At 49.3% G+C, this 12,510-nt stretch overlaps 1 protein-coding gene across 2 annotated transcripts in view; it reads left to right on the top strand.

The window, feature by feature from the left end:
- The window catches only part of CDH11 (cadherin 11), a 151,430-nt gene that overhangs the window by 58,347 nt on the left and 80,573 nt on the right, over positions 1–12,510 (top strand). Inside the window, exon 2 of one of the 2 annotated variants that reach the window (XM_066242949.1) lies at positions 657–785. The exons of the other annotated variant lie outside the window; for it this stretch is intronic. The gene's annotated coding sequence lies outside the window, so the exon portion shown is untranslated. The remainder of the gene's footprint in view (positions 1–656; positions 786–12,510) is intronic. 2 annotated transcript variants of the gene reach the window in all.

Here is a 12,510-nt window from a genome sequence, read left to right as displayed (position 1 = left end):
GATATGAAGATGAATCAGACCAGACTCCAGGCAGAACACAGCCCCCACACAGACTCCAGAGGGTGAGGTAGTGCAGGGAGGGGGCGAGGATGTCGTCCTGATAAAGAATCGCAACACTGTCAGCCCAGGGCGCTGCTCTGCTTGCATGGGCATGACATCTCCTAGCACCACTGCCACCCGCATTCATTCTTTGCCCTCAGGCCTATCATTCCGCAAGGATGTGGCAATGACAGAAGAGCGCCTCTTACTTTAGGAAAGTACTTGCTTTGGATGCTGATGACACGTGGGTTCCACCGGACACTGGGTCTAAGGCTTTCTACCCTCTCCTTCAGGTCTGTTGCTAGTTGTCTAGCAAATACATGGGAAATACATGGCGTAGTATAAGAAGTTGGATGGATGGATGACTGCTTTTATTGTTGTGATTCAAGTACCAAGTGCACTGATGGCTAATCATACCATGCTGCGGTACCTTTAGATTCATGGCTGGTTTTACCTGGTGTCGCATGTAATTGGAATGATTTGTTGACATCCCTTTCTCCACCCCTGGACTGTTTATCTTCTTAGAGAGAAGTCTGTCTTATGCATCTGTGTCTCACAGTGCATCACTTTATTAGTGTTATCTTTAGGTTACTAATGATCCTTTTGCTCTTTTGCAGAACTTACTGTGTTTTCGGCTAAGTGGCCCTGGGGCCATCATTCCTGTTGCCATTTGCTGAGTGAGTGACCAATCAGATGGGTGGCGTGTGTTACAGAAACTGGCAGCAAGTATCCAATGGGTGAGGAAGGTAAGACAGGCCGACGTTTCTGACCGATTCAAATGTTACAGTGTAATTAGGGGTGGAGTGGATGCCTCCTGGGTCCATTGTTCCAACCTGCCTGGGTTTGAACCTTCACCAAATCCACGATAGACCTTGAGAAGGAAGGAGGCCTCTTTGCTTGGGCTTCGAGGAATGTGATTGTTCTCTGTTGCTACTGTGTTCTCTTTTTGAACTCACCTTGCGTGCCAGTGTGAGGATGCTAGTTTTTGACTGTAGAAGATTCAGAGAAGAAGGAACGAAAGGGGATTCTAATTCTTTAGCAAGGACTCGGCTGAACGGAATGATTAAGATGACTGCTTTGTTGCTATTTCCCCCTTCCCTTCTTTTGAAAAGAATTCTTGAAAAATGAACAAGGTGGCTTCCATCCCAGAAGGGAAAGAGATTACTAGCAGGCTGCACCTGTTAGACCTCCAAGGACGGAGCACTAGAGACTGTAAACTCTGAGGCCCAGCCCTGTCCTCCGCTGTCTGTGAACCCTTAGCTCAGTGAGATATCTCCTGGGCCACCAGGGTGGTCGGACTAGTCTTTCTAACAGTTCTTATAGGTTAGGATTCTATGAATCCATTGATTTCTTCCTTCTGCTTGGTAGTAATGAGCTGTTTTTATAGAATGTCCAACTATCCAGAGAGAAAGTTAATTATTGATACCAGCAGGACTTGCTACACGTTAGGCGTCTAGACCTGTCTATCCAATTGTCTCTAGCTCGTTTCCACGTGGATGTCCAACAGGTACCTTAAATGCCGATTCGAAACACACGTTCTGGTTCCCTCCTCTGACCCTGCACCTTGTCCTGTGTGCCAGGTTCCGGGGTGAGCACCGTAGTTCACCCAGAGCAGAATCATGGAGGGTTCCCAGATGCCTCTCAGCCCCTTACCACCAACAGCACTTTATTCCTGTTGGTTCCTTTTGACTCTACTCTCTGATCACTTCTGGAATGTGTCTATTTCTTTCTGACTCCACTACCACCATTCAAACAGAAACCAAATCCCCTTCCTCCCAGAGTACTGCCATTGCCACCTGACAGATCTTTCTATCTCCGGGGTGACGGCCCCCTACTCAGCTCCAGCAGGATTCTCCCTCCCTGTAGGACCTGAACAATGTCTCCGAGTCCAGAGAGGATTCTGTTACTTCCCCACTGAACCCCCTTCCACTGACCGAGGCCTGAACTCCTTGACAAGCGTCTAGGGCCCTCCCTGCCAGGAGGGGGCGCTGTTCTGCTGTCCAGGCCCATGTCTCAGACACTCTCTGCACCCCCAGCCCTCGCTGTGCCCACCGCCCTAGGATCTACCACATGGCACAACCGTCATTTCCCTGGAGCCCCGTACCCCTCTCTCCTCATGGGCTAACCCTTCCTCATTTTATATCTTGGACTTCGCTATCGTTGAGTTTTTCCTGATCCCTAAGACTGAACCGTGGGCATCTCTGCTAGACAATGCATCGGTGGTCAGAGATACACCATTTATTGCCATTTCCACATTGGGCTACAACTATCCATGTAGCCGTCTGTCTTCCCAGCTGGACGCGGAGGTGGCTGGGGGTGGAACTTATTTGGGGAACCACCATGTTTCTAGCTGCTGGCACTGAAGCTCACCCCTAATAGACTCTCAATAAATTTTTCTTAAGCATGTGAATAGAGACCTTAAGTCTATTTTGCACACGAAATGAGGAAGGGGAGGAATGGTACCCCGGAGGAAAAGTCACAAAAACGGCAGCTAACGGGTATGAAGCGCTTACTGTCTGCAAGGCACGTAAGGTCTTTCAAGATATCCTCTCCCTTAATCCTTGCAAAACCCTCCTGTGACAGGTGCTGTTCATGAGAAAACTGAGTTTTAGAGAAGATGAGTAACTTGCTCACGGCCACATATCTTTTTTTTCCCCCCCATTGGAAATTTTTATTCTTGGGAGTCTGACTTTCGCTTCTGTCTTTTACCACACCCCCTCTTTCACCTCCTCCCTAAATGAATCTGCCCCCTCTTGACAATAAGTTTTTTTTCTCTACATGAGGCCTGAAGCGTGTGCTGCAGCCCACATACACTACTGTCACACGGAGGGACATCCCCTGTGACCGGGACCCATAAGTCTTTGCTGAGGTCCCAGGTGTTTTACACTCATAGTTTAACATGGATCTGTTTTGTGACAAAAGTTTAATTTGGGGATACCCTTCCCCACCCCCTGCAATCTTTCTCCCATGCTTTGGTCAGCATGTGCCATGGGAATACGCCAATGAGGAAAATCACTCTTCCGGGAAGCGGAGCTGCACCTCCCCGCAAAGGCCCTGGTTTCCCGTGGAAACCCTGTGACTGGTCCTCTTTCATTAGCATACTGTGCACTCCGTGGCTCTGAAGCCTGGCTCAGCAGATGACAGGCATCCCTGCTGGGGCGGTGCCTGTGAACTGGGAGCATCTCATTTCTGCCGAGTCCAAAGGGTGTCTCTTCATTTCATCAGCAGTTCAATTCCTCCCCAGGACATGCGGCTGGCATTTCCTATTTTCCCAGGTAGCAGGGACAATTAGAAGGAGGTGTCAGCCACACAGAGTCAGAAGTTAAATGGCAAGCCCTTGAATTTGATGTCTCTTCTAGGAAATCTGCTAGATTTATTTTCCACTTAGAAATGCAGAACAGCCTATTTTGAAGGGGCCCACATAGCTTTCCTGTCAAGGAAAAGAAGGTAAACCACTCTAAAGCCGTGTAGGACCCTTCAGGAAAAGCTGAACACACACATGCGCATGCAAACACACACACACACACACACACACACACACCACAGCATGGCACAGTGGGGCAACCTCTGGTCTTTTAGGATAAGATTCTTAATTTGACCTGGAGAGTTTTTTTGTTTGTTTGTTTATTTTTCTGGTTTGTTTGTTTGATTGTTTTTGTCTAGAAGGAGGAAATAACTTGTTTGTGATTGTAATATAAGGTTATGGAAAAAATGAAATGAAACAAAACTAACCAACAGCTTTGGCTCAAGATTCTTGCTCTCACCAGTTTGCAACGCTCGTGTTTCCTGCTGGGTGTCTCTGTCCCTGCCAACGCTCAGGCGGAGAGGAAAAAGTACTTTTCCTTTCCTGAAGGAACTACAGTCAAGTCGCTCTGCAGAAGGCACTGAAAACCCAAGTAGGAAGAAAGAGAGAGAGATGGGGGAGCAGGGGAGAGAAAGAGACGGAGAGATGTTTAACACATGGTGGTGACGTGGTTGGGGCTTACAGGACAGCTCGCTCTCTGGCTGGTTCCGGAACCATCGATTCACTTGAGCTTCGGTTCCGGGCAGGCTCCTCTCGCTTGGTACCCACACAGAACGGGGGAGGAGTCACCGGAGCAGCCACGGGACAGGGCCTCTGCTCCCTCAGTCCTGCCTGGCTCCCCACAGGGCCCGGGGGCCCGGCTATGAATGACTTGCAGTGAACAGTATTTGTCCTCTCCTCTTGAAAAGCAGACGCACATCGGGACCCTTCTGAGTGATCATCCTCAGGGGCTGCTGTTTACTAGGTACCCAATTATCCCTCATTTGCATAAAAGTCAATCCCACGGAGCCACCAGGGGACGGCTCACCTGGCTCCGCCTTGTCCCTGCTGGTTCCGGTTCCGGAATGTTGGCCGCCTGCCTGCCTCCTAGCCCCTGTGCCTGCTGGGTCTGTCTGTCTGTGTGAGCACATTTCCTATTTCGGGATGTAAGCCACTGTGGAGAAAGAGCCCAAGTATCTGTCTGCAGCTGTTGTCACCAGAACCCCAAACAGACACTCACTGCACTTGCTGACTACTTTGCGGACCTTCAGAGGGTACGATGTGATTGTCTTCACCGTGATCAACTAAGTACGGAGTACAGGGAGCTCTGAAATGCCAGGCAACGTGACCATCCTACCTTTGCCCAGATCAGTACCTAAGGAAAACCTTCAGGGAACTCAAGTGGTGGTCCTTTGATCCTGCTTTATTTAACTAACAAGGAGCAAAATGCAGTGACCACCCTTGATCATAATAAGGAAAGCTGAGATTTAATGTGCGCGGCATTCTGCTCCATGCTTAACACTCACGGTCCTGTCTGATGTCCTCAGATGTTTGACTAGTGTGTGCCGTCATCATGTTTCTTTCATAGAGGAACACACTGAGGTTCAGAGAGGTTAATGAACTTGCCAAGGGCCACATGATGAACAGTGGGTAGGGCCAAGGTCTCCATTCCTACGCACTGTCTCTTCCAGTTCTTTTTCTTTTTTTTCCTAGTCTTAACCAAGTCACTTTGAGGACAGTTATAGCCCAGTACTTCTGAACAGCCATGTTCTGAATTTCCACTGCCGTAACAGGGAGTCCGGGTGACTCTGATCAGTGCGTGATATGCGGCTGAACGTGTACACTGAGCAGGAGGCACACAGGGGAGAGGAAAACGGGGTCTTGGATATGTTTACTCATCAGCTCAACTCTTGAGAACCATTCCTGTGTTAGCCCTTGGTCTAGCTACCGGAGCTGTCTAACACGGAACCAAAGGCACATGCAGCTGGAAAGTCAACAGTGAGACTTCCAGTCACACCTTCAAAGAGACCCCTTCTTGTGATGGAGCCGGGCTGGCAGACAGATGACCGCAGCACAGGCACAGTTTCCTCTCGGCAGCTTCAGGTCCGCAGGAACACAGAGGGGCTGAATCCAGTAGAGGATATCAGGGGAAGCTTCAGGGAGGAGGTGACCCTCGGGTTTAGACGTGCAGCCTGGGTAGGAGCTCACCAGGAGAAGATCAGAAAGGATTTTTCAGGCAGAAGAACAGTATAGACATTCTTGAGCCAGGGTTTGTCCTGACTAGGAAGTTTGTTTTCATTTTTAATCTCTAAATAGATAAGCTAGCTAAACAGACAAAGACGGTTTGAAATTCCAAAGGTGAAAAAAAAGGTCGCAGAGAATTAAGTCTCCATCATTCCCTAGTTTCTAATCCAGCAATTTTCAATAGGTGTGCCACAAGAATTTTTAAAACATGCAATGCCTATTTAGTCAGGGGCACTGACCTATTTTCCCTTAGACTGTCAAGTAAAAGAATGACAACAACCAACACAGCAATAGCTGTCTGATGTGAGTGAATCAAAATTATACCTATTTTTTTGTGAGATTGGAAAAAAAATATATCTATTGGTATGCCACAGATTTTTAGTAATTAGTTTGTGTGTGCCATGATATGAAAAAGGGTGAAAATTGCTAATCTAGTCCATGAATTTCTTTCTCCGAGGCAATTACTATGTTTGGCTTTCTCTGTGACACCCCATCCCCCCCCCCCCCCCCCGTAGATTTCCTGGGCAGTTACAACCACATACATCCATATAGTTACTTCCGACACAGCTGGGCATGTAAACGATATGTAGCACACTATTCTACTAGCCTTGTTTTTAAAAAAGGAAACTTAAGTTTTCCCCTTGTTTGTTTTGCTTGCTCTCTTGATTTTAAGCTTCAAAACATTTTCAGCATATAGGAAAGTTGCAAAAATAATACAATGAATTTAAACCTTTCATCTAGAATCACTGCTATATATATATATATATATATATATTTTTTTTTTTTTTTTTTTTTTTTTTTAAATCACTTTGCCATGTACTGTGTAACGATTTGTATGAATTCGATCCCTAATCAAGGTACAGTGTGGCTATCAGTTACCCAGAGACCCGGGTGAGAGTCCTCTCCCCAGCGCTGAGCTAGCATGATAACCCAGGTGTCCTTGAAACCGAGAATATGTTCCCGCCTGTGACAGTTTCTCTGAGATCCCATGAGTAGCGTATCCACCCCTGGGTCAGGGATGGCAGGAGAGGCCCCTCTGAGAGGCCACTTCATACGCACTTTATGCCCAGCTTTGGGAAAAGGGTTTGCCCTGTCTCTCTCAAGTGCTCACTCAGCAAGTAGCAGGTGTCCTGGGTGAAGAGAGCAGGCTTCCCTGCACCTGTCCTGTGGACCCGCTGGTCCAGGGTGGGAACAGACAGCCCCAGGGAAATCTAATCACTTCATTTCCGACAACCGGCCATCCAGATAGTGTGACGCTTCTGTTCCGCTGGTCGGAGTCCACTGGCTCGGCACCTCAGAGGCTGGTGTAGGGTTCCCTCCGTTTTAAAGATCAAAGCGCCCGCACACTGCTCAAGTTCTCGGCCCACTTCCTCCGGGCATTACATGGCGAGGAATAGCGTGCCCTCCCCGGGAGAGGGACGCGGATGCCGCGGCGGGCAGGAAGTAACCCAAGAAGACAGTGATGAGAGGTTTCCCCAGCTAAGGGCCTCTGGGCCCACGAGGATGGTTTTCAGGTATTCCCCTGACTCATTCCTGCAGGCCACAGGTAATTCCTGACAGCCGCGGCGGCTCTCTTTCATGCTTTGTGTTAAGACATGTGCATACTCTTTGCAGGCAGGGTGCTCAAGATCTCTGGGGAGGGGGCAGACACAGAGATGTATCTCCGCAGAATAGGGGTATTGAACCTGAGAGTGGTGGCTGGGAGGGATCCCCATCGAATGACTTCCTGGCCAGTCCATCGCTGGCTCCTTCACACATCAGACACGCTCAGTAAGTTGCCTGCCCTGTGCCAAGTCCACCTGTGCCCCTTGAGTGAGACCATTAGGGTTCCCATGGTCATGACACTCCTGTGCCAGGGTGGGTGGGGGTCCCCTGACCCCCTGCCAAGTCTTCCTGGTTCCTTAATTTGATTTCATCAGAAAGGTTCAGCTGCTCCCACGGCACCTTAGGACAAAAAACCAGGCCATTGCCCATCAGCTGTCCCTGGCCTCATGTGACTCCAGTGCCTCCGAATCACCATTTTCTATGGAGGTTCCTCATCCAAATTACCCTATGCCCTGTGGGGGACTCAGAGCTCCGGGCACTGTGACAGAGCAGAGGAAGCAAGATGACAAGACAGACTCAAATTAACTCTGCCTGCTGAGGACCAAGCAGCCAGACACCTGGCAGAAGCCGTCCTTTGGAAGTTCTAGAAAAATTGTGGAGGGGCCAATAAGTTCGTCTTTTGAAGAGGTTCTGAATTTTAGAATCTAAGCACCATTCCAAATGCCTTTAGGTTGCCATAGCAACAGTTCTTCCACCTTTATTTTTTTCTCCCCTAAGGAAACTAATTATTTTTTTTCTCTTTAAATCAACTACATACTTGCAAGGGCTAAGGGAGAAGTTACCTCTCTAAATATCTAACAAGTTTCCTGCAGGCCCATATTTCTGCCCATAACAGATCCTCTTTTGGACCACTCAGCACTCCCAATTTCTCTCCAGAATTTTCACGGGAAAAATGGACCCCGGAGGATTATCATTCATTGCCCCTAAACCCTTTACATCACCCTTTGGGCGGAGAAAGAAAAAAGCCTTTGTTGCTTGCTTAGTTTTACTGAGGCCGCCAGCAGCTGCCGCTCACAGGAGAACCGCCAGGCTGGTTGGTGTCCAGGGTCGTGGGAGCGTGGCCTGGCCCTTATCCCCTTCCCCAGGCCTTGTCTGCCAGGGGCTAGCACAATTTCTCTAAAAACTCGAGTGGCATTGAGTTCCCTCAGTCTAAAACCCCAAGTTTCAGCGGCTTGTAGTCCTGCGCAGGGTAAACCGCCGGGTCCTCCGCCTGGTTTGTAAGACTGACTGACGTGCCGGAGCCCCGCCCCCTGTCACCGCCTGAGGCCTCTATGCCATCCTGCAGCCTCCTCTCCACCCAGGTCCTGTTGCCGCTTGTCCCTGAACACTCCTCGATGCCTCCACACTCTCGCTTGCCTTGCACGAGGTTTTCTTCTCTGTCTCCATTTGCCTGGGGATGCAGAGATGGGGTCTCTCCTGCAGGTGGGGCTCCCTGGCTCCATGAGCCAGTGTGTCACCGCCTCCCGCTGGGTGCCTGGGTGCCTTGGAGGTCTCAATGTGCCTTCCTGGGTCCCGGGAACTTTTGCCTTCATAAGCTCCCTTTTTTCCATTAAAAAATATTCAATACTATATTTTCTGATTGCTTTGGTATGAAGGTGAATATAATTTTCTACCTGAAAAGAAGTTGATTTTCCTTCTGACTTTAAAAGAAATTAAGGCCCTGGCCGGTTGGCTCAGTGGTAGAGCGTCGGCCTGGCGTGCAGAAGTTCCAGGTTCGATTCCCGGCCAGGGCACACAGGAGAGGCGCCCATCTGCTTCTCCACCCCTCCCCCTCTCCTTCCTCTCTGTCTCTCTCTTCCCCTCCCGCAGCCGGGGCTCCACTGGAGCAGGGATGGCCCGGGCGCTGGGGATGGCTCCTTGACCTCTGCCCCAGGCGCTAGAGTGGCTCTGGTCGCGACAGAGCGATGCCCCGGAGGGGCAGAGCATCGCCCTCTGGTGGGCGGAGCGTCGCCCCTGGTGGGCGTGCTGGGTGGATCCCGGTAGGGCGCATGCGGGAGTCTGTCTGTCTCTCCCTGTTTCTGGCTTCAGAAAAATACAGAAAAAAAAAAAAGAAAGAAATTAAAACATTTCCATGCGAGGATGTGGAGAAAAAGGGAACCCTCGTGCGCTGTTGGTGGGGAACGTCCATTGATGCAGCCACTGCGGGAAACAGCATGGAGGTCCCTCCGAAAAATTAAAAATAGAACTTCCACGTGACCCAGCATTCCCCCTGCTGGGTGTCCAGCCACAGAAAACAAAACCACTACCTCGAAAAGATATCCATACGCCCATACTTATAGCAGCGTTATTTATAATATCCAGGGCGTGGAAGCGAACTGCGTGTCCACAGATGGATAAGTGGATGAAGATAATGTGAGCTCTCATAGAAGAATGATATGCAGCCATAACATGAACGGACTCAGAGAAGTCAGTCAGAATAAGTCAGATAGAGAAGGACAAATACTATATGCTAACATTTATACATGGAACTTTAAAAAAAAAGGCAGCAATGAACACAAACTTACGGATACAGAGAACAGATTGATGGTTACCAGAGACAGGTGGAGGGGGTTCAGAAAGTACAGGATTACAGTTACGTAATAAATTCTAGGCGTGTAACGTACAACGAGGTGACTATAGTTAATACTGCGTTGTATACTTGAACGTTGCTAAGAGCATAGATCATAAAAGGTTTTATCATACAAAACTAGAGAGAGGCATGGGGACAGATGTTAACTAGACTTGCTGTGGTGATATCGTCTCACAATATATACAAATACTGAATTGCTCTAATGTATAGTTGAAGCTGATGAAATGGTCTATGTTAGTTATATCTCAACAATAAAAAAATGGTCCTCTAAAAGTACTGTGGGTGCTGGGCCATGTGCTTGATGAGGGAAGTCAGTGACCTCATTGCCATTTTTTTTTTGCGTACAAGTCTGCAAGGTTTTAAAGGATGGAATGGGGTATTCAATGCCATGCCTTCCATTGCAGTGGGCGGTATACACGTGCACGCTTTAGAAGCAGGCTTCCTAGGAGGAAGACATGGTCTCCATCCGCCTGAGCCCTCTGCTGCCGACAGTGTGAGCAGGCGCCTCGGACACCAGCGCGCACTGTGCAGAGTCTATTTCCAAAAGGGACGACGTCTTCCCTTCCCGATTCGGACATGGCCCTTCCCAGTTCTCACAGAGTGTCCTTGTGCATTATTCCCTTAGAATCCTGTCAGGGTTCCCCCTCCACCTCACTCTATGAGAGAACCCACTGAGGCTCCATCTAGAACACAGAGTGGCCTCACAGGTGACACATGGCAGAGCCATGATCCCCCCAAGACCAATGTTTCTTTTTTAGCAAACCCACGGAGCTACCTACCCAAACTGAGGCAAGATTACTTCATTTTCCTTGAACGTTTTTGGAAGAACCAAGACCTGTTAGAATCCGTAGGTCCAGTGCAGGTAGAATTGCTTCTACAGGGAACATGGCTGTACACTACCCGGTTCCCACGCCACTGGGGGACTGGTGGTCCTAGCTACCGGAAGTCCTCTCGGCCAAGAACCTTCAGCATTCAGACCCTTTGGGGTTTGCCTCAGTGGCAGCTGTCCGCCTCAGCCAAGGTCACGCCCCTTCTATGGCCAGCCCACGTCTGATGGCTGATCAGTAAAAGTTTGGCCATCTCAGCTCTACCTGAGGTCATTTTGAAGGGCCATCCTGAGCACCACCCAGGGTGGTCTGAGGCTGGTGTGGGGCCTGTGTCACTTCTCAACTTGTTTGTCCACTCTGCTCCCCCCATCCCCTCCCATGTGTTGCTCCCCAGGGCACCTCCTGATAATGTCCCAAGCTCGGAGTTGGCTTCCCAGAGAACCCAACCTACCACAAACCAGACTGAATATTCTGCAACAAGCTTTCTTGTGTCTGTGCACGAGTGCACCAGATTCATCTGTCCCTTCCTTGTTGTCACTGAATGCCTATTCATTGGAGGCTTAGCACTTCCTGGGTACCAAGATATGGAGGGGAACGAGACAGGGAAGGACCTCTGGGCGCCTAGAACTCAAATCTCTTCTGCTCTGAAGACAGAGTTAAAACCTGCTTCTGCCTTCAACTGGTGCCTCTCCCAGAGCGTTCTGGCCAGCCCCGCACTTAGGTGGATGGAGCACAAGACAGTCTCTCATTGAGCCTTGAGGGCTGTTTTGCAGAACAAGTGATGCTTCTAAGAGGTCGGAACCAGTGTCTGAATGGCCTTTTCTTTATCCATCTCTGGACTCCTGTGTTCCCTTTTCTTGGCCGGCTCAGAGGGTCCAGAGTCAAATCGGGCCGGGAGGGCTGTGGGCTGGACCTGGAGAACCAGGGATGAGACGGCTGCGTGTGGATGGGTCAGGCCGAGGTACGGATGAGAGGGCCGGTGGGAGCAAAGTCCGGGTCAAAGTGGAACTGGAGCGATGACATGGCGGGGAGACAGGTCTTGATTCAACCTGCAGTATAGTGGACTAAGGGATGGGGGTGTGTGTGCTGAAATGGAGGTTTATCGGCAGTAGTTTTTACTGAAGACTATTTCACAATGTCTCCTCTTACTCAGAATAAAACCCAGACCCTAACTCTGTCACCATGCTTGTCCTATGAGGTCACCCAGTCCAGCTGTTTCTGCCCCTTGCACGGCCCAGCCTCTTCTAGCTCTAGGGGCGTGGCCCTTTCTGTTCCGTCAGTGTCAGCCTCCTCCGACCCTGCTGCTGCTTATCATTGGGGGTTCAGCTGGATCATTGCCCTGTAAAAGGTGGGCCATTCCTGATGTCACAACATCTAAAGCCCTGAAGCCACATATGCCACCACTCCCCACCCAGTTATATGACATTTCTATCATCTATCCTATCCAGGGGCGGTCAACCTTTTTATACCTACCGCCCACTTCTGCATCTCTGTTAGTAGTAACATTTTCTAACCACCCACCGGTTCCACAGTAATGGTGATTTATAAAGTAGGGAAGTAACTTTACTTTATAAAATTTATAAAGCAGAGTTACAGCAAGTTAAAGCATATAATAATAATTACTTACCAAATACTTTATGTCGGATTCTCACTGTGTTTGGCAGAATAAATCTTTATAAAACAACTTACTATAGTTAAATCTATCTTTTTATTTATACTTTGGTTGCTCCGCTACCGCCCACCATGAAAGCTGGAACGCCCACTAGTGGGCGGTAGGGACCAGGTTGACTACCACTAGGGGGCGGTAGGGACCAGGTTGACTACCACTAGGGGGCGGTAGGGACCAGGTTGACCACCACTAGTGGGCGGTAGGGACCAGGTTGACTACCACTGATCTAATTCTTTACACCAGTCATCCCAATTTGTGAATATCATGTCTATTT

Source organism: Saccopteryx bilineata, chromosome 9 (assembly GCF_036850765.1).
Source record: "Saccopteryx bilineata isolate mSacBil1 chromosome 9, mSacBil1_pri_phased_curated, whole genome shotgun sequence".
Lineage (NCBI taxonomy): Eukaryota > Metazoa > Chordata > Mammalia > Chiroptera > Emballonuridae > Saccopteryx > Saccopteryx bilineata.
The sequence above is the reverse complement of the archived record's forward strand: the minus strand, read 5'-3'. Positions and strand labels throughout refer to the sequence as shown.